The sequence below is a fragment of the Pseudorca crassidens genome, chromosome 2 (genome assembly GCF_039906515.1).
Source record: "Pseudorca crassidens isolate mPseCra1 chromosome 2, mPseCra1.hap1, whole genome shotgun sequence".
Lineage (NCBI taxonomy): Eukaryota > Metazoa > Chordata > Mammalia > Artiodactyla > Delphinidae > Pseudorca > Pseudorca crassidens.
Genome location: NC_090297.1, coordinates 40,761,468 through 40,788,258, shown reverse-complemented (window position 1 = coordinate 40,788,258; position 26,791 = coordinate 40,761,468). Strand labels below are relative to the sequence as shown.

Genomic DNA, 26,791 nt, shown 5'->3' with positions numbered 1-26,791 from the left:
ATATATTTTTTTTTCCATATTCTTTTCCATTATTTGTTATTATAGCATACTGAGTAGAGTTCCCTGTGCTATGTAGTAGGTCCTTGTTGATTATCTATTTTATATATAGTAGTGTGTATATGTTAATCCCAAACTCCTAATTTATTCCTCCCCCATCTTTCCCCTTTGGTACCATAAGTTTGTTTTCTAAGTCTGTGAGACTTATATTTTTATTTTATAGGTGAGAGACCAAAAGAATATGTTACCCAAGATGATGTGGTTGCAAATTTTGGAGCAAGGGTCAAATCAGGTTTCACTAAACCTAAACCCCATACCCTTTCATTAGACCATTAAGTCTTACCCCAGTCACTGTTGGTCTCTGAGCTAGCTATCAGAGTAAATTAGACTGGTTTCTGCCCTTGAGGGGACACAGTTTAGTGGGAAAGATGAACAAATCAGTGATTATAAGATAGTATCAGAGGTACTATAATAAAGGTATGGATAAATTGTTATGATGTTACAACGAAGGGATCAAGGTAAGCTTCCTGGGGAGGCATCTTTAAAGATAATTAGAAGTTTTTCCAGGCAGAGAAGGGTGGAGAGTATGTCAAGAAGAAAAACACCATAATGTCTGTCTGATAATAGAAAAAAATATTCTGCGTGACTGCAGTGACAATGTGGAATCCTTCTTTAAGACCCTGCATAGATCACACTGTGGTCAGTCAAGCGGCCAGATATAAGAACCTTAACTGCAACTGCAACCAAGCTCTCATGCCCAGGACTCCAGGTCGCTTTAGGTTAAAGTGATTCCTCTCCTACTTCCTCTCACCCTCTAGAACTTGCAGAGTAACTAAGAAGGATACTTTGGCTCTAGACTGCCTGTGTTCAAATCCAGGCTCTAGTAGCTGTGTGATCTTGGGAAGTTACTTATCCTTTTTATAAAATGAAGATACTAATGATACTTACCTGATAGATTGGTGTGAAGATGAAATGAGTCAATATAGTTAATGTGTGTAGAACAGAACCTGGGACATAACAAGTATTTACCATTACTATTAATAGTAGTGGGGAGCTGAATATAATATATGTGCTTAGAATCTCAAAATGAGTGTTGAGTGGGGGAGCATGGTAAGGAAGCAGGTAAGATGTATAAAATGTATAATCCACCTATCCCTTGCGGCATTGCTGGGATAGTTAAATGACATAATGTGCACTAAATGCCTGTCACATAGTAAGCCCTCAGGAAATGGTTAGTGCTACGATCATGACAGTAGTGATGACAATGTTTATCATCATGTCAAGCCTGTCCAGCTTGACTGAGCCTGTCACTATTTGGCACTTGGTGAGCCACTGAGGGTATAGCTATGAGAAGGACAGACACGAACCCACATAAAGCTTACATGTGAGTTCAGGCTGAGTGCAGGCATCATGCTTTAGTCACATTTATGTTCAATGCCTAACACTGTGTGATTGCTCAGTAACTGTATTGAATTGATTCATTCATTAATGAGATGAAGCTATCTGAGTTTGCATTTTACTAATTTGACTTGTTATCAGTCAAATGGAAGGATTGAACCAGCCTTATGTCACATGTCAGGGATCTTCTCTGAACAAAGTTTTTTCCTTTTACTTCTCTTTACTTCCCAGTTATCATATTCTTAAATTTAGGGAAATTAGGCTAGGTCTAAAAGAAATCAAACAAATACCAGGTTTTTGGAATCAAGTAAAATAAGACTATAATTGAACTAATATTTTTAAAGTCCAGTGCTATAGCAAGCACTGCGCTGAACACTCAGTACTTTAGCTTATTTAATCCTCACAGCTCTGAACTGTGTGATGGGGAAATTGAACTGAGGCACAAAGGACTCCAGGGACTTGTCCAGGGCCACACATGTGGTAAATGGTGGAGGTGTGACTAGACCTAAAGTCTTTTGACTCTCAATCCTGTGCTTGTTCCATTTTGTCTTTCTGCCTCACGAAGATCTTCTCTTGATAACCTTAATGTCTCTCAGTGATAGATTTACTCCTTTTGCTACACTATCCAGTTTATGGGTGATATCTATCAACAATCATTGTGAAAATATAGATGAATTCAGCATTTAAAGGGTTAAGTTGGCACTCCTAATGATGAGAAAAAGCCTGAAGTACTCCAAAGATTAAGCTTAATGGAGGAATTTTAGATGATCAGGGTTTATTTTTGCAGCAAAAGTCCCCTTATGCATTTCTGTGCATCTCTGCACCCCATCCTGCCTCAAGGATGTACCATACTTGCTTCTCTGTGTTGGGCAAGCACTCCTTTGCTGGGCAGAGGACAAACATTAGCAGTTTGGTAGAGTGGAAAGAAGGAACACTTGCAAGGGAGCTAAGGAGGCATGCTCCTGTATTACTATGTGAATTAAACCAAGGCCCTTTTCTCCTTTGGGCCTTGTTTTCCTTATCTACAAAATGAGGTGATTAGAATGAGTGATTTATAGTTCCTCTTCCAGTTTTGTGTTATGTTTAACCTGTATTAAATCTAATTTGAAGATTCTGCTTTTGTGTAAAGACCACAAAGCAAAGTGTCTTTTGTGCCAGAGTGTATCTGACCCAGCAGAATTAAGCCAGCATGGACAATTCCTGCTGGCTTAGCAGGCTTGCCCTGACACCAGCTGACTGACCTGTGCCTGGCAAGGAAGGGGAGGGGAAGCTGCAGCAGAATTTATTGCCACTCATGGTGATCAGGTGATTTGGTATGAGCCCACAGTGTTCTTTCCACTCTACCATACAGCTTGTTTTTGTCCTCTGCCAAGCAGAGAAGCACCTGCTCCTGGGTCACACAGATCAAGCAAAAGAGGGGGCTGCCTGGGCACACTCCTAATTGTAATGGTGTGATGAAGGAGAAGGGGGATGGTGGAGAGTGTCAAGTATCTGTCAGGAGAGAGGGTGCTGGATCTGTCCTCATAACACAACTGGAAAATGATCAGTAAACTAGACTTCTGGGTGAATTCCAGAGGGTCAGTTGATAGCTTTAACTTCACCCACTGAATGCCAATCAGCTGGATTAGTCTCTTTCTTCCCACCCACCCCCCCACCTTACCTACATCATAGCAAGTACTTTGAGATAAGGAAGAAATGAGAAGTGGGGAACAGGTGCGGATGAGTGGTTCACATCTGAGGCTGTGAATGGCAGACACTCACAGAAACATCCCCTTCATTTGTTGCCCATTGCCTGTGGTTCTGAGGTGGGTGCAACAATTTAAAGAGACGGATTGGCCTGGCCCTAGTGGTAGAAGTACTTCAGTAGTGAGTATTGTCTAGGTATTGGTAGTTACTGGCATCTGGCCAGCACCAATGATGTGCTTCTACATTGTATTAGAAAGGTGCTTCTGGACTGATGCAGGTGAGAGATGCCGGCTAGTGACTAGAAAAATGCCAAAACCATCGTCTAGTTCTAGGGAAAGAAACTATCAGGGACTGGGTGAAAGGGTCTTTTTGTAACTGAGTGATGCTCCTAAAGACTTGAAATGAAAGTCAGGGATCATGTAAAAGAGATTCATTTATTTATTCAAGAGATATTTATTGAGATTCTGTCATGAAGTGGGGACTGAGCTGGACTGGGAATATGAAGTTGAGCAAAACCAGCCACTAGTTATTATGGAGCTTATAGACTGGTAGAAAAGGTAGACATTAGTCAAATATTCACACAAATAAATAGGTATAGCAAACTGGTACAGGGGAAAGCATAGGTGCTATGGTAAGGTATGACAGATTATGACATGGTCTAGTGACACAAGGTGGTGTCTCTGAGGAGGTGACCATTAAGCTAAGGTTTGAAATTGGCTAGAAGTTAACTAAATGAAGCAGAGTGGGTAAGAATCATTTGGGAATTAGGATCAACGTGTCAGTCAGTCACTTAAGGTGATATGGTGGCTACAGTTACTTTTTACATAGGTTGTCAGGGGTCAGAGCTTATGAGAATAGCTAATATCTGGTGATACTGGATGAAGAGAGAGAATTCTAAATGACAAACAAGGTTCTTAATGGTTCAGGTCCTTTATTTTCATGGACCCTCTTCTCAGTAACCAGCATGGTTATATGTGGCATGTAGAGTTAGTTGCCTTTCTATGTACATCTCTCAGGAACTCTCTGAAGGCATAAATAATGCATTACCTTTTTTTGTTTAGCATATAGCAATAATTGAATATCTGCCGTGTGCTAGCTAGACTCTGTTTTGAGCATTGGTTAGTGTTAGGGAATGTAGTTACAGAGATGAAAATAAACAGTCCCTGCTCTCTATGCATTACAAACAAGTCTCAGGCAATGGTCCTCAAAATGCAGTTCTCAGAGCAGCATTGGCATCACTTGTCAGCTTGCTAAGACCACAGATTCATGGATCTGACTCCCACCTAATGATTCAGAATTTCTAGAGATTCAAGACGCTATTTTAATAAGCTGTCCAGTTGGTTCTTATTCACATTAAAGTTTGAAAACCACTGGTCTAGGATATGATATAATAAAGACATGACAATTTATGACAACAAAAAGACGTTTATTGAGCATTTCCTATGTGCCAGACATTGTTCTGAGGATTTTACATGTATTATTCCATTTATTCCCTATAATAACCTTATGAATTGATATTACCATTATTTTTATCTCACTGATGAGAAAACTAAGGCTTAGAGAGCTTAATAAACTTGTATCTGGTTAATGATAAAACCAGGATAAACAGATAATTACAATAAACAGAAAATCTAATTCAATACGGTAAAGCAATAATAGAAGTGTGATCAGATTGTAGCAGTTGTTGGCAGTTCTATGACAGGTGCACCAAATTTTCCTTGATGGGGCTTACAGATGGACTGTATAAAGTGAATGCTCTTCAGTGAGTACTGAACTTCTAGATCAGAAGCTAAGAGGTGGCATTCCATGTAATTTACAACAAGAATTGAGCGAAAGGGAGAGGCGTGCCATGTGTGTTTGGAAATCAGAATTTATTTGGGTCACTAGATGTGGTATTTGGATCAGGCAGCCAGGTCAACAGTGGGAGTTGGCATGAGGATTTAGAAACCCAAAGTCTAAGTCATGGCTGAGTACAAAACTCAGTAGGTTAGTGCTCAAGATACCCAAAGTAGGATGTCCAAAGTCCAGGGGCAAAGTTGAGATGGAAATTAGAGGTAGGGCCTTACTAAGGCTTTTGAAAGCGCTAGGCTTTCTTACTTTTTGAGATCTACCTTTCAATACAAACATTAAAATATACTGACCTCTCAAATCAAACAAAATTAGTGTATATCTCTAAAAAGGGTTGAGTTGGATTTCAGTTGGCTAGTTGACATTTTTGTAGCTATTTAATTCACACTTATTAATTTTGGCTTTAAAAGTTTCTTTTGTTCTTAATTAATTAATTAATTAATTAATTTTGGCTGCGTTGGGTCTTCGTTACTGCACACAGGCTTTCTCTAGGTGCAGCAAGCGGGGGCTACTCTTCGTTGCGGTGCGCAGGATTCTCATTACGGTGGCTTCTCTTGTTGCAGAGCACGGGCTCTAGGCATGCGGGCTTCAGTAGTTGTGGCACGTGGGCTCAGTAGTTGTGGCTCACAGACTCTAGAGTGCAGGCTCAGTAGTTGTGGCACATGGGCTTAGTTGCTCCGCGGCATGTGGGATCTTCCCGGACCAGGGCTTGAACCCGTATCCCCTGCATTGGCAGGCGGATTCTTAACCACTGTGCCACAAGGGAAGTCATGTTTTGTTTCATTTTTGAGCCTATATTTTTTTCAGATCTCAAAAATTTTTCATAGACTCGTGAAAGCCCTTAGGCTCTGGGCACTGTGAGTTTAGCACCTAGTGGATAAAACCACCTTAACCAGAGGAGGGAGTAAGATATTACCAGATAGGAGCAATGAGAAGGTTGTCATGATCTCCCAGAAGTCGCTAGAATAAAGAGTGAGACATCAATAGATATAACAGGTCAGCTTTATTCTAACATTGACCTAGCATTGCTAAGGGAGTCGTAGATTATGCTTTGTTCAGTTCTTAGAGGCTGAGCCAAGACCTTATATGTCCACACTCAAGATGTATATTTAAATACCACTCATGCCCCCACCTCTACCCTCCCCTACTCAGTGTTCCACACCAACAGCTACAGGGACTAGATTAAAAAGAAAACAAGAAAAACTGTCTAAATTCTGAAATGGTCTGCTTTTCAACAGTTTAGGCTTCATTCCCTGTTTCCCGTTTTCAGTCTCTGCCAAGCTCAGATGGCTTGTGTCTCATTTGGATTGGTGATTCCTTTTGGACTGTCTATCTGGCTTGGACCTGGCAAAACATTTTGGGGAAACCAGAGTTGCTGCTTCCACATTGTGTCATGGATGCCTTTACAATGATCTAGTAGAGTGTTTACTTCAATTTTCAAAAGTGAATCCTGAGATACCAAAAAGGTAAGTGATTGCACAGGGCTTCAGAGCCATTGGTGGTGGAAACAATAACAGAATTCACATTTCCTAATTCCCAGTCTTGTGTTATTTCTTAGTCTTATGCTTCTTAGCCTCCAATGTTTTTACCTATAAAGTAAGATGAACTCAGATATCAAGGTAAAGTAAGTGGTCCTTTGAATATCATTTAATAAGGAAGCAGAGCTACATATATATACATACTAAAACCAATGATATTAATATCAGTTAATATCTTTAAATTGCTCTACAAGTTAAAATAAAATCATTTTTTTCATATGTGCTATCTCACTTAATTCTCACAATTAACTTGTCATGTGGCTGTGCTTATTTTCCATATTTCAGTGATCAGAAAGCTGAGTATCATTTAAGAGACTCACTCAAAATCAGTGGTAGGGCTTCCCTGGTGGCGCAATGGTTGAGAGTCCCCCTGCCGATGCAGGGGACGCGGTTTCGTGCCCCGGTCTAGGAAGATCCCACATGCTGTGGAGTGGCTGGGCCCGTGAGCCATGGCCGCTTAGCGTCCGGAGCCTGTGCTCCGCAACGGAAGAGACCACAACAGTGAGAGGCCCACATACTGCAAAAAAAAAAAAAAAAAAAAAAAAAATCAGTGGTAGAACCAGGACTCAAGTTTGATATTCTGATGACAAATGCTGTTTTCTTTCTGCTCTGACATATTACTGCCATCCTTCAATTTCAAACTGGTGAAACTTATTAATATACTTCCTTTTTTAAAAAAATAAATTAGTTTATTTATTTTTGGCTGCCTTGGGTCTTCTTTGCTGCTCGTGGACTTTCTCTAGTTGTGGTGAGCAGGGTCTCCTCTTCGTTCTGGTGTGCGGGCTTCTTGTGGTGGCTTCTCTTGTTGCAGATCAGGGACCCTAGGTGCACGGGCTTCAGTAGTTGTGGCTCATGGGCTCAGTAGTTGTAGCTCGCGGGCTCTAGAGCGCAGGCTCAGTAGTTGTGGCACATGGGCTTAGTTGCTCCGCTACATGTGGGATCTTCCCAGACCAGGGCTGGAACCTGTGTCCCCTGCATTGGCAGGCAGATTCTTAATCACTGTGCCACCGGGTAAGCCCAAGTATACTTTCAATTAATATGAAAATTGAAAAATGTGGGCCAACGTTTGCATGTTCTCTGCAAACTTATCGTTATTAAAGCAAATAATGGTATAAACCTCTCTGCAAGAGAGATTATGTATAGACCTGACTACTTTTGAACAGTTCAGAAGCATCTAATTGCAGAAATCAATATGAATACTTTATATCTATACCATTAAGTGAACCTCCAAATGTTCTTTACTAAATGGTAGTTTATTGGCCTACCTTTAGTTACTGTGAATATTAGAAAGTAATACATTGCATTTATTTTAAAATGTATTGTGATTCACCCTCTTAATTAAATCAGAGACTTCCCTTAATCTGAGGATGACAAATAAAATTCATTATATTTTCACATCCCTTTATAGTATTCTTTTTTATTAAAGTATAGTTGATTTACAATATTATATTAGTTTTAGGTGTACAATATAATGACTTGATATTTTTATAGATTCTACTCCATTTAAAGTTATTATAAAATATTGGCTATATTATCTCTGCTGTACAATATATCCTTGTAGCTTATTTATTTTATATACAGTAATTTGTACCTCTTTATCTCCTACCCCCATTTTGCCCCTCACCCCTTCCCTCTCCCCTCTGGTGACCACTAGTTGTTCTCTATATCTGTGAGTCTGTTTCTGTTTTGTTGTATTAACTCGTTTGTCGTATTTTTTAGATTCCACATATAAGTGATAACATACAGCATTTGTCTTTCTCTGGCTGACTTATTTCACCATAATACCCTCCAGGGCCATACATGTTGTTGCAAATGGCAGAAGTTCGTTCTTTTTCATGGCTGAGTAATATTCCCTTGTATGTATGTACCGCATCTTCTTTATCTCTTCATCTGTTAATGGAAACAGGTTGCTTCCATATCTTGGTTATTATAAATAATGTTTCTATGAACACTGGGGTGCATGTATCTTTTTTTTTTTTTTGCTGCAAGTAAGTAGATTTTTATTGAATAATTAATTAAATTATTTTAATCCTCTATGTAGGTCCATTTGTCCATAAGCATGTATCTTTTTGAATTAGTGTTTTTGTTTTCTTCTCTATACCCAGGAGTGGAATTGCTGGATCATATGGTAGTTCTATTTTTAGTTTTCAAGGTGCTTTTGCATTCACTATGTCATATGATCTTAAACACAATGCTGTGAAACGAATAGGGCAAATATTATTTTTACTTCACAGATAAGGAAACCAAGGAATAGTGAGGTGAAATGACTTGTTCAAGGTTGCACAGCAAGGGTGTGCAAAACTCAGGTTGCTTACTTATATTGAGTGACACAACTTAGCAATATTTTCAAAGGCTATGGCAGATTTTTTTTTTGTGGGGGTCAGATTACAAACTCATGAGGGCAGGGAACATCTCTGTCTTATTTAGCTTTATTCCTTAGTGCCTAGCACAGTGTGTGGAACACAGTAGATGCTCATTAAATATTAGTTGAGTGAATGAAGGAAGGCTTTGGATCATGGAGTCATAGGTCATGAGGAGAAGCTACCCAAGGAAAGATTGACTGGATTATGTTTGAAAAGTGTGCTGGATCTCAGAATTTTTTATAGGTAGGAAGATCCTGGGTTTTGTCAGATGAATTGGCCTCCAGACTGAATGCATATAACCTGACGCTGCTACACAGCCCCCCTGAACATCCTTATATCATAGCACCTCTCGTTGTGTGTGCTATTTATCTGTTTAGTTGCCTGGCTTCCCTTGCAAACCATGAGTCTCTTGAGAGCGGGAGGATGTCCCATTGTACTCCAGTCCATAGCACTGAGCTTGACATATGATAGACCCCAAGTATATATCTGTAGAAGAAATGAATGAATGAATAAACAATAATATGATTCAGTATACAACAGCAAAATAGGCAAGTCAATTAGGAAGCAACAGGGTTTGTAACAGGGAAGTCTTAAAATAATTAAGTCTGATTCAACATTAGGTTGGTAAGAAAGGTAGCCACAGCTTTCCATGGTATACTTACCTTTTAAAATAGTCTGTATATATTTATGGTTTAAATGCTTTCAAAAGTCATTAAAAGGTTGTTTTATTGAACACTTCTATTTAGTTTGAATGTCCCTTTTTTGTAAAGGAATACTTTGTGCTTAAGGAGAAACTGAACATGGGCTTTCTATCAGGTCTTGAGCTCTACTTGCCTCGGTTTCTTTACCTGCAAAATAGGGGGTAGTAGTACTTCTATTAAATGAGACAATACTTGGGAAAGCTCCTAGCACAGTGCCTAGTTTATAGGAGGAGCTTTATAGATATTTATTGAATAAATGACTGAATGACTCTCATTTTCCTTTGACCTTCATTCTCCTGTCACTGAACTCTTTATCCTTTTAGCAAAAACTTTCGTGAGGAAGAAAAGAGTAAGACATTTTGTTGTCAACTGAAAATCAGCTTTTAAACATCATGTGTTGTGACTATGCTACTTTTGCCAGGAGGGATGTCCATTTTTCACCCTGATGATAATCAATTTTTTTTTGCCTCAACCTCCAAAGAGTTTTAGAATTAATATTATTTTCCTCTCTTTGGGTGTGTTTTCCTTTGAGAATGGAATTTGGGTCTTGGTACTGGTATACTAGTTCAATACTCTTATTGTCCTCCATTTAGTCTAGTGTTTCTTCATGGTTCAAATTGCCCTTCGTGAGGAGCCGAGCTTGTAATACGCACTTGAGATAATGTGTAAATGCTTTCACTGGCTCAGTTCCCTTCCCCACCCAGCATGCCTGAGTAACCTTCACAACATCAAGATTAGGTGTACATGTACCGTCATAAATAATGCCTTGTGCAGGGGTAATGTAAATGGAATCTGTTGAAATATTGCCCATTATATTAAAATTTATGTTTCGATTATCATTTTTATTATATGAAACAAGTTTGAGCTTTATAAAGTCATTCAGAAAAGAGATCTGCATCACTGTTAGGACTGTCTGTCTACTTGGCATCTATGCCTAGCACAGTGAGAGTCATAAGAACATTTCTAAGGCTATTATTTTTTTCCTCTCTGCTTTGAAGATCCAAATTGGATTACTTAACAAATTATTATTTGAACTACCTCTAACGGTGTTATATGAAAGTCCTAGACATAGCACTTCTCCATTCCCATGTCAGAAGGATCTTTATGAAATGCAAATCTAATCATATATCCCTTCCTGCCTTATCTCCTTCAATGGCTCCCTATTTCCTACCTTATGAAATAAAATAAGCTCCTTAGTTGGACAGAGCCTTCAATATCTGTCCTTGTTTTCTTCCTTTCCTCTCTCACCTTGTTGCCTAGGTCCTAAACTCAAAGTCTTTCCAACAGCAATGCTTGTAGTTTTGTCTCACGTAAAATGATATTTCTTTCCTCTGTTCTTTTTCCAAAATTGTTCCCTTTCTGTGGGAGATATCACAGCCCACCTTTACCTAAAAATACTTCTTTAACACTTACTCATTTTAGGGCTCATTTCAGTTGTCACTTCTCTTGGAGAACTTCCCTTGATCTTCTAGGCTGGGTTAGAAGTTCCTCTTCCGTGTTCTCATAGCTCCTGGGACTTTCCTTTATCATAACATTTATGACCTTGTAGTATAATTCTGTGTTTATTTGTATATCTTCCTCATTATATTTTAAGATCCTTAGAGATGAGGACGCTGTCATATCCATTTCAGTATCCCAGCAGGGCTGCAGCTAGCTCCTAATAAATATTTATTTGAGTTAGAAAAAAACATACTCATTCCATTGGGCCAGACTTAGCCCATAACAGGAAGTCTTTGTGTGAGGCACACCCTGATTAACTATGTAGCAGCTCTGCTTAGGCCCCCACAGCGTGTGATGTACAATAAGTGCTCAGAGTATGTTTGTTACGATGAATCCATCAAGTAGTCAATGAACACAGGATGGCAGGAAAAGTTGAAAAGCAATTGAAACAGTCAATTAAGCAATTAAGAAGAAAATGTAAATCATCATAAAGAAGACTTGAAATATCTGTAATAAAGGGAATGTTTCTGGGGCAAGCCTTTCTGTAAACATAGAAAAAGTTGTAAAGTGGAAGATCTTCACAATCAATCAGTAGATACACAAACTCTGAAATTACTTTAATTTCTGCTAGCTTGTTTTACTGAAGGTATATCATACTCTGTGTGAGATGTTTATTTTCTTTGAAGCTATCACCAATGTATCTCAATAGCAGGGTATTAACCTTTTATCCAAACTGACCAGAACAGGGAAATAGAATAGGTAACGACTTAAAAAGCAGTGTGGAGAGGTATAGAGTAAACTACGACAGCTTTGAGAATTTCTTTATTTTTTTTTTATTTTTGTCTCTTTTTTAAATAACAAACCTCTCACAATGTGAAAAACACTTTGGTAGAAAAGAATGTAATATTGAAAACAGAGAATAGAAACATTGAATTAAAACTTCAGCTTCACCATTTCCTATCATTGTGACTTTATTAGTGCTCTCTGATTGTCTTAATTAGACCCTCATATTTTCCTTTTGATGTAATGGCTACCATTTGGTGAAGACCTGCTGTGTACTAAAACTTTACTTACATTTTGCTATTTAATTCTCCTCCTGAATCCTCTGATATAGGTGTTATTATCCCCATTTTAGAGATAAGGGAACTAATGTTTAGAAGGGTACAGTAAGTTGTTTAAGTTCACACAGTGATAAAAATCAGGATACTAGCTCTGGCCTGTCTAATGCAAACATGCATCCCTAGTTGGAGTTAGCCCATTATGTTGTAGATACAAAATTAGAACCTACCTTCTTTTTTTCTGAGAATGTCTTCCTGTACATAATGCTTTAATCATTACTCTTTAGTGATTAAAGAGTAATCATTATAGTACTCTTTAATGTAAAGAACTGGTTCACATTAAAGTGTAATATAATTTCCCTTTAGATTTAATCCGTGTTGGTACTTAGAAGGCTTTAATGCCAAATGTTAAGAGATTGGAAACTTGATCATTGAACTAGATGAGCTCAGGCTCTTTGAGCCCCAGAGAAAGACTCCTCCAGGTGAGTTCACTAGCACTTGATTCAGGAACCATCCCAAAACATAAATTTTGGAAATAACAATGAAAGCAAAACATCACTAATTTTGACTGATATGGGAAGAGCCTGAATTAAGGAGAGATCTCCTTTCTGTGGTATCATGTGGGAAATTCAGTTTTCTACTAGAAAGAACACTAGTCTTGAACTTTGAAGATATGGGTTCATTTTCCAGTTCTGCCACATGGCAGAGGTTGTAGTATGACTGCTGTTTGTATGACGTTGAATAAGTCAGTTATTTTCTACAGGCTTTTCTTTTCCCATTTGTAAAATGGGGATGGTTATCCTTGGTCAGCCTACATCACAAAGTGCTTTAAGGATAAGATAAAGTGAGATACTGGGAGGGAAAGTATTTTGGAATCTTATGCAAGATTTTTAAAAATCTGACTTATGGAGGAGAGAAAAATAATAGTAGCAATGTCCTGGCTTTGTCAGTTTCTAGTCCTGTGTCCTAAGATGAGATCTTCTGCTCACTGCCTCTGCTTCCTCATCAATAAAATCTGTGGGGAATAATGAAATGAGTCTTATTAGTGTATTAAATAAAGATTAAATGAGATAATACATGTAAAATGTTTAGAATAGTGCCTGGCAATTAACACTCATTGAAAGTTAACTGCCATTATTATTATTAATAATAGGGGTGGTGGTACTGGTACGGTTTGCTGAGTTTCTCTTTGAACTAGGTATGTTGTTAGGAATAGCTTTTTCATTTAATTCTCAGAGTCACCCTATTAGGTAAGTATTAATATTCTAGTTTTGAAGAAACAGAGGCTCGGATAGTTGGTTCAAGATCCTATAGCTCATAAATAGTGCAGCTATGATTTGAACCTAGTTCTGTTTTACTTTGAAGCTCAGGTCTTTCCACTATGCCAAGCTTCCTCCTATACATTTTAAAGAACTGTTTCAGTATAGAACTTTTTACTTTTCTCAGGGCTATAATGCAGGACTACTCCACTACTTGCTTTGCTTTTTTTTCTCACCTCTCAAATACCACTTCTCAAATTTTAACAGTTTGTTCAAGTGTTTTGGGTGCCTACTTTGTGCACAGCAGCATTCAAACAAAAGAAGCTTTGCATATCCTGTTCAATTCTCATGATGATCTGTGGAGTAGGCAAGATCACTCTTTATTTGTAGTTCAGGACTGTTAGACATAAAAGGGAGAGTCATCTGTTAATGGTAACAGAATGAGAGAGTAGCAGGTTTGAGATTGAAATCTAGGTTTCCTGACTTGGTATTTCCTCTCCACTGCATTGTGTTGCCTGCAATCTTGGACCCCATCTAAAGGGAATCAAGTCCTAATTACTCTTATGGGTAGAAACTAGAGGATGGTGCCATGTCTTGAGCTACTTACTCTCTTTTTTTTTTAATTTTTGAATTTTATTTGTTTATTTTTATACAGCAGGTTCTTATTAGTTATCATTTTCTACATATAGTGTATATATGTCAATCCCAATCTCCCAATTCATACCACCACCACCACCACCACCACCCCCGCCACTTTCCCCACTTTGGTGTCCATACGTTTGTTCAATACATTGAGCTACTTACTCTCTTAACTAGATTAAACAATTCCTCCTGGATTCTTTTTGTTACCGTTAACTCACAAAGCAAGCCTTCACTTCACCGACAATGTACAATTAACCTTTCACTCTCTCCTTAATAGAAGAGGGCTGAATTGTCAGACTGGGTTCTGAGAATTCTGTCTTAACGGGCTTCTTTCCTAACACAACAGCAATAATACCAACCACCACAACTGCAGCAGCTTAACTTTCCGTGTGTGCTTACTATATGCCAGGAAGTATTCCTGAGCTTTATATGTATTAATGGTTGTAATCCTCCCCATAACAGTACACGGTAGGTACTGTTATTATTTATCCCTATTTAAAGATGAGGAAACTAAGGGACAAAAAGGTTAGGTAACTTGCTCCAAGGCCATTTAATACAAGGTAGTTTAGCTACAAATTCTAAGCTCTTAAACATTATGTTTTACTACATTTCCTTAGGTAACAGAATCTTCATCTATGTCACTTTCCTGCTCAGAAACCTCCAATGGCTCCCTAAAGTGCAAACTTTTTACCTTGGCATTTAGAGGACTCCCTGGTGTCAAACCAGTCCTTATTTCTAGCTGCATTTCTCATTACTCATCATTTTGAAAAATCTTGGGCTTTGGAGTCACAGATACATGTTTTTATTGCTCAGTCCTATCATTAAATAGCTGTGAAAATCTTGGGCAAGATAATTTATATTTCAAAGTATCTAAAAGTTGAGGGTAATAAAACTTGCCTCAATAGGTAAATGAAATAAGGCATATAAATGCCTAATACAGGGTCTGACATAGAGACAATATTATTTTAAAAATGCTTAGTTATCCTCCAGCAAAAACTAATCTGCCCTACACTTTCCTACCTCCTTCCCTTTGCTTATGTTTCCCCTACAGTAAGTACTTTAAGCAGGGACTGTGTCTTTCTTCCGTCATCCTCAAGTCTTAGCAGAAGCATTGGGTTTGGACACATGGTAGCTGCTGGCTTAAGTGAATCATGTCATCAGATGCTTGAAATTGTCTGTGTTCAGTGCCGTAATCCTCAGACTAAGGAGAAGGGAAGGAAGCTATTTATATGCCATGCCTGTCACTTTATATACCTCATTTTTTGGAATATTCATAATATTCACAATAATATGAAATAGTCATTATTATTTTCATTTTACAGATGAAGAAACTTAGATCTAAGAGAATAAGTGACTTGCTTAAGGTTACATAGTTAGGAGGTTGCATAGTTAGGAGGGATTTGAACCCATACCTATCTGACTTTCTGCTTCACTGGCTTTATTTCTGTTTATTAGTAAAAAGAGACACCATCTGATCTACTAGTTGTGGTGGAGTGATTGAAATCAGAGCCATAAAACATTATCTGGCCAACTTCTTCATTTTACAGATGAGGAGACTCCGACCCAGGAAGAATAAGAGGTTTACTCAAGGTTACTTAAAGAAAGAAAGCCAAACTGGGTCTGAGTTCCAAACCAGCTCTAAATATAGTAATTTTCTAAGAGACCTAGATGCCTCTCCCTTTGTGGACCAATGAAATGTATTTTTCTTCTGAACTTCTGGCCCTCCACTTAGGCCCTTATCTTATCACCTTCACAAACACAGACTACCTTATTTAGGTTAATGAGATATCACTATTAATTTTTCTTCTGTGAGCCACATTAGAGGTCAAAGGTGGTAAGCCCAAGCTATGCTTAGTTTCTAATTGTAAATGTTGGAGCAGAAATACATCTAGTTATCTTCCTGAAATTTCATAACAGTAATATTACCACTTCTTTATCTGGAACTTCTAACTTTTAAAAAAACATCTTTTCGTATTTTGTGTATCTCTGAAGAAAAGATTGGAGGATTATATTAGATGATCCCTAAGATCTCTTAATTCTGAGGTTCTGATTCTGTGATTTTGATGCTTACAACTTAATTTTACATTTTATATTTACTTGTGTGACTTTGATTCATCTTTGCACTATGAATTCCATGAGGGTGGAGCCAGTGTCTGTTTTTGCTCACTCTTGTATCCCCAAAGCCTGCACATAATAGGTACCCAGAAAGTATTTGTTGATTGAATAAAGAACTATGTGAGATTGCAAGGTGATTATCATCGCTATTTGTTATATTACTAAATCAAAGCTAAGAAGAAAAATGACTTGTTTAAGAACAACTGCTATTTAGTGGCAGAGCCATTCGGAAACCCGTATCTCCTGGCTCTTGGGTTGTTGGCATGAGCAGATAAAGTAATAAAATTCTGAATGCTCATAGATTATCTCATGCCTGTTTTTAAAGTCATTAGTAGTCATGTGAATTAAGCTCTTAAATACTTATTTAATAATAAAAGACTCCTTTAAAAAAAAAATAAAATGACAAAAACTTTAAAACACTTACAGATAATTACTTTTTTCCTCTCAGAAGTACCTGAGTTCTTAGTTGAATTTTCTTCAGCTTTCAACTCTAGGTTAAGGGAAATTTTTCTTTGAGTCTTGCTGCTTGTGGTAGAAGTTATTGAAAAGGCAGCAGCTTCACACACTCACCAGAATAAAAAAGACTGAAAACACTAAATGTTAATGAAGTTGTAGAATAGTAGAACTTTCATACACTCTCAGCAAGTCAAATCCAGCTTATTTGGTTTTTTATGGCTCTTGAGTAAAAATGATTTTTACAGATGAACATTTGCAATTGATTTGATGATAGGCAACGCTGGCTTTGCCTCCCAAATTAGAGAAATGATATTCCCACAGAAAATTCCATTCTATTCATTACTAAACCTGTATTACAAAAAAGAGCTCATTTTATTACTATTATATTTTACATTTCATCAATAAAAATTTTGTGGAAATGTGTTTTTGCTCTTGTTACATAAGTTCCAATATAATATACTTGGTTTTTGCCTCTGCTATCTGGCCCTTTACAGAAAAAGTTTGTCAACCACTGTAATAGATATTGTACATACTAACTTATTTTTTCTTCATCACATCCCTGGCAGAGATACATTATTATCCCTCATTTTTAGATAAGGAAACAGGATCAAAAAGACCCAATGTCAAATGACTCCTAAGTAGCAGAGCTGAGAATCTCTTAGGATTAATTTTGGTTTGATACCGATACCTGTATTTTTGTGCTCCACCATGCTGCCTTCTTCCTTAAAGGGTGTGAGTGGAACAGACCTTTCAACCTCCTGAGTCTGGGCCTGGTGACAATCTTAGTCCTGTGTACAAATGTCTATGGGAGGCCCAGCCCTGGTTTTACCCATACTAATTCTTCCCTGCCGTGAAATCTAGTGTCTTATTCTCTCCTTCTATATTCATATCTTATAATCTAGACCATTTTACAGATGAAAAATTTGAGGCTAGAGAGTTTCAGTGGCTTCCCAAGGTCTCATAGTTTTTCTCATAGGAAATACCTGGAAAAGCACTCTTCTCAGATTTGCCTTTGATTCCTTGTGCATGTTCCCAGATATTCCCCCAAATGTGAACATTTTTGATGCTTAATTTCTCTATTCATAAAGTAGGACTGATAATTCTTGCCCTGCTTTTATCATTGTGAGGATCAAAGGGGAAAGTTTATATGAAAAGCATTTGAAAACCATTAAACATTATCATTGTACATTATTGTCATGATTGTTATTATTGTTATAATTATTGCTATTTCTGGGAATCTTTCTAATTTATCACTAATCAAAATAATATCATCAGGATCTCCAAATCTGTTTTTTCTTTTGAAATCAAAGATCCTACAGATGTGGCAGAGACAACTATGGTGTGTCCTGACATTCATGCTTTAAGGTCTTTAGTGTTGAGAGATCAGCACAGGTTTTCTTGGTGCTCTATCAAATCTTATGTGATTAAAGGTACTGAGTGCACTAATGTAATCCTGTAATTAGATGTTATTATGCCAAAGGGTATACTACACCCTGCCCCCATTCGAAGATGTGAGTTGACTTTTGAGAATGTGCATATTGAAGAGAGAATAGACCTCTAATTAAGTAAATAAATTTAACTCCTGGAAAATTATATTTTAATGAGACAATTCAAACCACAAAAAATGACAATTAAAGTATATTAAAGTTGTTCTAAAAATCTCAAAGCAAGGATATTCACCATGTTAATGATGAAGCCAGGAATAGATCCACAGAGTCAAAAGCCATAGCTCATATACTCTGTGTCTCTCAGCACTGGGAGTTTAAAGTTAGATTTCAATGTGGGCTTCTGTGGATTTTATTTTGTTAAGATTTGGATGAGGGTTATGAGAAAATATCCTACTTAATTAAAATATACCCTAAACTGTCCTGTAAGAACTGAGGTTAGGAGTGAGTAAGCTCTGGAGGGAGGGAAGCAGGGCTAGACTGGTGACCTTGTTTCCTAAAATCTTATCTTCACCTTCCCAGTCCCTCCCTCTGATCTTGCTGCCATCAGAGGAACACTGTTACCTCTTTTTCTTTAACATCTTTATTGAAGTATAATTGCTTTACAATGGTGTGTTAGTTTCTGCTTTATAACAAAGTGAATCAGTTATACATATACATATGTTCCCATATCTCTTCCCTCCCTGTGCTATGCGGCTGCTTCCCACTAGTTATCTATTTTACGTTTGGTAGTGTATATATGTCCATGCCACTCTCTCACTTTGTCACAGTTTACCCTTCCCCCTCCCCATATCCTCAAGTCCATTCTCTAGTAGGTCTGTGTCTTTATTTCCCTCTTACCCCTAGGTTCTTCATGACCTTTTTTTTTTCTTAGATTCCATATATATATATATATATATATCTTCTTTTCAAACCCCATGTTTGAAAACCTTGTATACAAACCCCTTTGCTTGGGTCTTTTAAAAAGGGCTATGACAGCCTAGCATTTTTTTTTTAACATCTTTATTGGAGTATAATTGCTTTACATTGTTGTGTTAGTTGCTGCTGTATAACAAAGTGAATCAGCTATACGTATACATTTGAAATAAACTTTATTTACTAAAGGGAGCAATGTGTTTAAGTAAAATGAGGTAGGGTTGATTTAAACAATAGATTTTTGTCAAAATGATACAGAAATACATCAAAAATCTTGAAGATCTTCTGCCCGCTTTTTAATCAGATTGGGCTTTTTTTTTTTTTTTTTTTTTTGCTATTGAATTGTATAAGTTCTTGATATATCGTTATAGTGTACACTTAAAACTAATAATATTATATGTTGATTATACCTCAATAAGAAAAAATCATGAAGCTAGAACCCATGACTAAGATTTGGGAAACATACTAGTCTGTCTACAGGCTTTTCTAAGAGGAGGCTGCTGCCACATTGCGGTTTCCTCTCACACCCATCTTTTCCCTTTCTGTGTCCCAGTCATCCTGGCCCTCTTAGATCCTCTAGTGTCCCATGCTACCTCTTGACTCAGGGATTCTGTGCGTGCTGCTCCCTCTACCTGAAAAGCTTTCTTACCACCCCTATAAACATACCTTTTGTCTGTTGTTCCCAATCAACTGTCAGATCTCAGTGGAATGGCACTTTCTGAGAGAAACCTGGCTCCACATTCTAAATTATCCCACTGTTACATGCTCTCAAATCATCCTGCACTCTTTTATTCAAAAAAAATGCTTTTTAAAATAAATTTATTTATTTTTGGCTGCATTGGGTCTTTGTTGCTGGGGCTTTTCTCTAGCTGCGGTGAGCAGGGGCTACTCTTCCTTGCGGTGCTTGGGCTTCTCATTGCAGTGGCCCCTCTTGTTGCGGAGCACAGGCTCAGTAGTTGTGGCACACGGGCTTAGTTTCTCTGCGGCATGTGGAATCTTCCCAGACCAGGGCTTGAACCCGTGTCCCCTGCTTTGGCAGGTGGATTCTTAACCACTGAGCCACCAGGGAAGCCCTCATCCTGCACTGTTTTAAATGCGTACTTTCATTTATATTAGTGTGATTATATGGTTATCTCTCTCTCCCTCTACTAAACTATGTGCTCTACAAGGTCAAGGACCACGCTTTTTCCTCATGTTGTACCCTAGGGCCTCCACAGCACACAGTAGGCATTCACTAAATGTGTTAAATGAATGAATAGAAAGAAATGATTGCAAAAATACTTTGGCTACATAAAAGCTAAATTTCCAAAGGAGATTTAGGATCCCAAGAGAAATATACCATTCTTGCTAGTGTCATCTTCAGCTCTTTAAAAAAAAATTATTATCAACATCCTTTTTTTCAGAGTGATGATGACTCATATCTGCTCAAATAAAATAACCTTCATATCTTGCCAAACTCATTGAGCAGAAGCAGTCTGTTCATTTGCTGGTAGAAACAGAGAAGGGAAAAGAGGCTATTACAGGGTTTATGGGTTCATTTTTTCCCAGTAACAGGTTCTCCCCAACATGCTAGGCAGTTCTCTAAATATAGTGAGGCAGAGACAAGTGTTCTACCGTGGATCTCTAGATCAGTATTCTGACAAGTAGAGATCAAGCTAGCTAGACTCAAGGTTCAGAAAGTACAAACTGGTTTTATAGCCCTAAACTGGATATATATGTCTTCTCCATGACTCACTCTCCTTCCTGACCTACAGAGTCACTGCAGCTTCATGTGCTCAGTTATGATTGTCTCCTCCTTGCGAATCTTCTTGGCCTCAGTTCTAGGTAATAAAAATAAATTTTTCTTTTATGTGAACGTGATTCTGATTAGTTTTTTTTTCTTAACATCTTTATTGGAGTATAATTGCTTTACAATGTTGTGTTAGTTCCTGCTGTATAACAAAGTGAACCAGCTATATGAATACATATATCCCCATATCCCCTCCCTCTTGCTTCTCCCTCCCACCCTCCCTATCCCACTCCTCTAGGTGGTCACAAAGTACCGAGCTCGTCTCCCTGTTCTATGCAGCTGCTTCCCACTACCTATCTATTTTCTATTTTACATTTGGGAGTGTATATATGTCAATGCTACTCTCTCACTTTGTCACAGCTTACCCTTCCCCCTCCCCGTGTCCTCAAGTCCATTCTCTACGTCTGCATCTTTACTCCTGTCCTACCTCTAGGTTCATGAGAACTTTTTTTTTTTTTTTAGATTCCATGTATATGTGTTAGCATACAGTATTTGTTTTTCTCTTTCTGACTTACTTCACTCTGTATGACACACTCTAGGTCCATTTACCTCACTACAGACAACTCAATTTCATTTCTTTTTATGGCTGAGTAATATTCCATTGTATATATGTGCCACATCTTTTTTATCCATTCATCTGTCAGTGGACACGTAGGTTGCTTCCATGTCCTAGCTACCGTAAATAGTACTGCAATGAACATTGTGGTACATAACTTTTTTTGAATTATGGTTTTCTCAGGGTATATGCCTGGTAGTGGGATTACTGGCCATGTGTTAGTCCTATTTTTAGTTTTTTAAGGAACCTCCATACTGTTCTCCATAGTGGCTGTATCAATTTACATTCCCACCAACAGTGCAAGAGGGTTCCCTTTTCTCCACACCCTCTCCAGCATTTATTTATTTATTTATTTATTTATTTATTTATTTATTTATTTTTATTTATTTTTCCAGTCTTCAAATATTTTTTATTGGAAGGCCATGCATTGCCTTCATTTATTGTATTTCAAATCACTATACGTATACTTTTGTGAAAACACTGCCTGCATTTTCTAGTACAAAGAAACCAAAAATTGTTTCAGGAATGTAGAGAAATTTCCAACTTAAATAGCGAAAAAGTGCACCATAATTACTGCTGCACTGCAGTCATTTCTTCATTTCCCGTGTTTCTTAAATGACTACCTTGTGTGATAACACACGATATAAAGAGTAATTATGAAAAACAGACATTTACATATACTTCTAAAGTTTTATTGAGAATATCCTATTGGCATTGGATAACCAATAGGCGCAGCTGTAGTAGCAGGATATGCATATGCCTGTTGGTTCATACCATTGTGCATATTGGGAATATTACGTCCATATTGCTGAGTGCTATCATATCCATTCTGGTAAGTCCCTGTTGGATTACCAGTCCTTAAGCTGCTCTGTATACCAGCAGACACAAAATTACTTCCAGAGCTCCCATTGGTGTAATCTGAAGCACTGTAAACACCATTTTGAGTTTTTGCCCCAAAATCTCTCTTAAGCAGACTAGAGTAACCTGTCATAATTTTCCCTGTCTCTAAATGTATTAAATCCACCCCTTTTGCCAACAGAGTATCTGTCCCGATGGTCATCCTTCATGCCTCCTCTACCCCTGGAACGACCTGAACCTCTGTCTTCGACCAACTGAAGCAATTTGGGATTAATTGCTTGATTAGCTTCACGAAGCACAGAGATAAGGTCACTCACTTGCTTTATGTTATCAGGTGTAAAGAAAGTGTATGCTGTGCCTGTTTTGGTACTGCGAGCAGTTCTTCCAATTCGATGAATGTAATCCTCTGAGGAGTTAGGGTAGTCATAATTGATGACAAATTTCACATCTTCCACATCTAGCCCTCTGGAGGCCACATCTGTGGCAATCAGAATAGGAGCCTTTCCATGTTTGAATTCATTTAGAACCCAGTCACGTTCCTGTTGACTCTTGTCACCATGGATACCCATGACAGGCCACCCATCTATCCTCATTTTTCTAGTGAGTTCATCACATCTTCTTTTGGTTTCAACAAAAACAATGGTTTTAATCATCTTCTCACTCATGATCTCTTCCATTAAATGAATAAGCTTTTCTTCCTTTTCTACATCATGACACACATCCACAATCTGAAGAATGTTGTGATTTGCACTCAGTTCTAGTGCACCAATGTTTATATGAATATAGTCTTTCAGGAAATCTTCAGCAAGCTGTCTTACTTCTTTTGGCCAAGTAGCACTCCACATTAGGGTTTGCCTATCAGGTCTTATCTAATCCACAATCTTCCTTATTTGAGGTTCGAATCCCATATCAAGCATTCTGTCTGCTTCATCAAGGACAAGATAGGTGGTTCTTCTTAGATTGGTTTTCCCACATTCTAAAAAGTCAGTAAGTCTTCCAGGTGTTGCAATACAGATTTCTACATCTCTCTCCAAATAACATATTTGTGGTCCCTTGGGAGCACCACGATAAATACAAGTGGACTTCAAGCAACATGCTCTACAGTATTCAGCAGCTACTTGCTGTACCTGTTGGGCCAGTTCCCGAGTTGGTGCCAGCACCAAGCAAATAGGTCCGTCACCTCTCTCTAGGAGTGGCTGATGATTGATGTGGACAATGGCAGGCATCAAATAAGACAACGCCTTCCCAGGTCCAGTTTCTGCTACCCCAACCATATCCAATCCATTTAGAGCAACTGGCCATCCCTGAGCTTGAATAGCTGTGGGTTCAGTAAAGTTCTGCCTTGCAATCACGTCCATGACATTTGGAGGGAAGTTCGCTTCATAAAAGTTCAGTACTGGCTTTGGGCAGTTGTGACCTCTAACTGTAATTTCCTTGCTTCTTCTGTATGTCTCTCCCTCTTGTGCTGTACACCTAGCCAAATCAGGGTGTTCTTGATAAAAATTCTTCTCAAATTTGGACAGCTCATCAAGATTCCACTTCTTTTTAACCAGTTTCTCCCCAGGGTTTCCAAACTTCTTTCCAGATAACGGCCCTGCCCTACTTCCTCCAAATCGAGGGACACGAAACCCTCGATCCCAGGTGCAGTCTCGGTCACTCGAATAACCCAACGTGGCGTCAATGGTTGCGGTTGGTGGGAAGTGAAGCAGAGAGAATCGAGCGCTACGAGTAACCGGAGGTGGCTCCAGCGACAGCGAACTCTTGCGGGGGAGGCAGCGGAGGGATGGCGATGACAAGAGCTGGGGCTGCTGCACAAAAGTCCGGTGGAAATGAATGAGGTCTCCAGCATTTATTGTTTGTAGATTTTTTGATGATGGCCATTCTGACCTGTGTGAGGTGATACCTCATTGTAGTTTTGATTTGCAGTTCTCTAATGATCAGTGATGTTGAGTATCCTTTCATGTGTTTGTTGGCCATCTGTATATCTTCTTTGGAGAAATGTCTGTTTAGGTCTTCTGCCCATTTTGGGGTTGTGTTGTTTATTTTTCTGATATTGATCTGAATGAGCTGCTTGTCTATTTTAGAGATTAATCCTTTGTCAATTGCTTCATTTGCAAATATTTTCTCCCATTCTGAGGGTTGTCTTTTCTCTTGTTTATGGTTTCTGTTGCCGTGCAAAAGCTTTTAAGTTTCATTAGGTCCCATTTGTTTATTTTTGTATTTATTTCCATTTCTCTAGGAGGTGGGTCCAAAAGGATCTTGCTGTGATTTACGTTAAAGGGTGTTCGGCCTATGTTTTCCTCTAAGAGTTTTATAGTGTCTGGCCTTACATTTAAGTCTTTAATCCATTTAAGTTTATGTTTCTGTATGGTGTTAGGGAGTGTTCTAATTTCATTCTTTTACATGTAGCTGTCCAGTTTTCCCAGCACCATTTATTGAAGAGGCTGCTTTTTCTCCATTGTATACTCTTGCTCACTTTATCAAAGATAAGGTGACCATATGTGCATGGGTTTATCTCTGGACTTTCTATCCTGTTCCATTGATCTATATTTCTGTTTTTGTTCTAGTACCATACTGTCTTGATTACTGTAGCTTTGTAGTATAGTCTGAAGTCAGGGAGCCTGATTCCTCCATCTCCGTTTTTCGTTCTCAAGATTGCTTTGGCTATTCGGGGTCTTTTGTGTTTCCATACAAATTGTAAAAATTTTTGTTCTAGTTCTGTGAAAAATGCCATTGGTAATTTTATAGGGATTGCACTGAATCTGTAGATTGCTTTGGGTAGTATAGTCATTTTCACAATATTGATTCTTGGAATCCAAGAACATGGTATATTTCTCCATCTGTTTGTATCATCTTTAATTTCTTTCATTAGTGTCTTATAGTTTTCTGCATACCAGTCTTTTGACTCCTTAGGTAGGTTTATTCCTAGGAATTTAATTGTTTCTGTTGCAGTGGTAAATGGAACTGTTTCCTTAATTTCTCTTTCAGATTTTTCATCATTAGTGTATAGGAATGCAAGAGATTTCTGTGCATTAACTTTGTATCCTGCTACTCTACCAAATTCATTGATTAGCTCTAGTAGTCTTCTCATAGCATCTTTAAGATTCTATATGTATGGTATCATGTCATCTGCAAACAGTGACAGTTTTACTTCCTCTTTTCCAACTTGGATTCCTTTAATTTCTTCTTGTTCTCTGATCGCTATTGCTAAAACTTCCAAAACTATGTTGAATAACGGTGGTGAGAGTGGGCAACCTTGTCTTGTTCCTGATCTTAGGGGAAATGGTTTCAGTGTTTCCCCATTGAGAATGATGTTGGCTGTGGGTTTATCATATATGGCCATTATTCTTTTGAGGTAGGTTCCCTCTATGCCTACTTTCTGGAGAGTTTTTATCATAAATGGGTGTTGAATTTTGTCAAAAGCTTTTTCTACATCTGTTGAGATTATCATATGTTTTTTATCCTTCAGTTTGTTCATGTGGTGTATCACATTGATTGATTTGCATATATTGAAGATTCTTTCCATTCCTGGGATAAACCCCACTAGATCATGGTGTATGAACCTTTTAATATGCTGTTGGATTCTGTTTGCTATTATTTTGTTGAGGATTTGTGCATCTATTTTAATCAGTGATATTGGACTGTAGTTTTCTTTTTTGGTGACATCTTTGTCTGCTTTTGGTATCAGGGTGATGGTGGCCTCATAAAATGATTTCAGGAGTGTTCCTCCCTCTGCTGTATTTTGGAAGAGTTTGAGAAGGTTATGTGTTAGCTCTTCTCTAAATGTTTGATAGAATTTGCCTGCGAAGCCATCTGGTCCTGGGCTTTTGTTTGTTGGAAAATTTCTAATCACAGTTTCAATTTCAGTGCTTGTGATTTGTGTGTTTCTATTTTCTATTTCTTCCTGGTTCAGTCTCGGAAGGTTGTGGTTTTCTAAGAATTTGTCCATTTCTTCCAGGTTGTCCATATTACTGGCACATGGTTGCTTGTGGTAATCTCTCATGATCCTTTGTATTGCTGCAGTGTTAGTTGTTGCTTCTCCTTTTTCATTTCTAATTCTATTGATTTGAGTCTTCTCTCTTTTTCTCTTGATGAGTCTGGCTAATGGTTTATCAATTTTGTTTATCTTCTCAAAGATCCAGCTTTTAGTTTTATTGATCTTTGCTATCATTTCCTTCATTTCTTTTTCATTTATTTCTGCTCTGACGTTTATGATTTCTTTCCTTCTGCTAACTTTGGGGGGTTTTTTGTTCTTCTTTCTCTAATTGCTTTAGGTGTAAGGTTAGGTTGTTTACTTGAGATGTTTCTTGTTTCTTGAGCTAGGATTGTATTGCTATAAACTTCCCTCTTAGAACTACTTTTGATGAATCCCATAGGCTTTGGCTCATCGTGTTTTCATTGTCATTTATTTCTAGGGATGTTTTGATTTCCTCTTTGATCTCTTCAGTGATCTCTTGGTTATTTAGTAGGGTATTCTTTCACCTCCATGTGTTTATATATTTTATATTTTTTTTCCTGTAATTGATATCTTGTCTCATAGCATTGTGGTCAGAAAAGATACTTGATACGAATTCAGTTTCCTTAAATTTACTGAGGCTTGATTTGTGACCCAAGATATCATCTGTCCTGGAGAATGTTCCATGAGCACTTGGGAAGAAAGTGTATTCTGTTGTTTTTGGATGGAATGTCTTATAAATATCAATTAAGTCCATCTTGCTTAATGTGTC

The 26,791-nt window shown here is 38.0% G+C and overlaps 1 protein-coding gene and 1 pseudogene across 2 annotated transcripts in view; one reads left to right on the top strand and one right to left on the bottom strand.

The window, feature by feature from the left end:
• AGBL4 (AGBL carboxypeptidase 4) overlaps nt 1-26,791 on the top strand; it is a 1,401,741-nt gene that overhangs the window by 392,476 nt on the left and 982,474 nt on the right. The gene's annotated exons all lie outside the window — the stretch shown is intronic.
• LOC137212442 (probable ATP-dependent RNA helicase DDX5 pseudogene) overlaps nt 21,593-26,791 on the bottom strand; it is a 174,164-nt pseudogene continuing 168,965 nt past the window's right edge.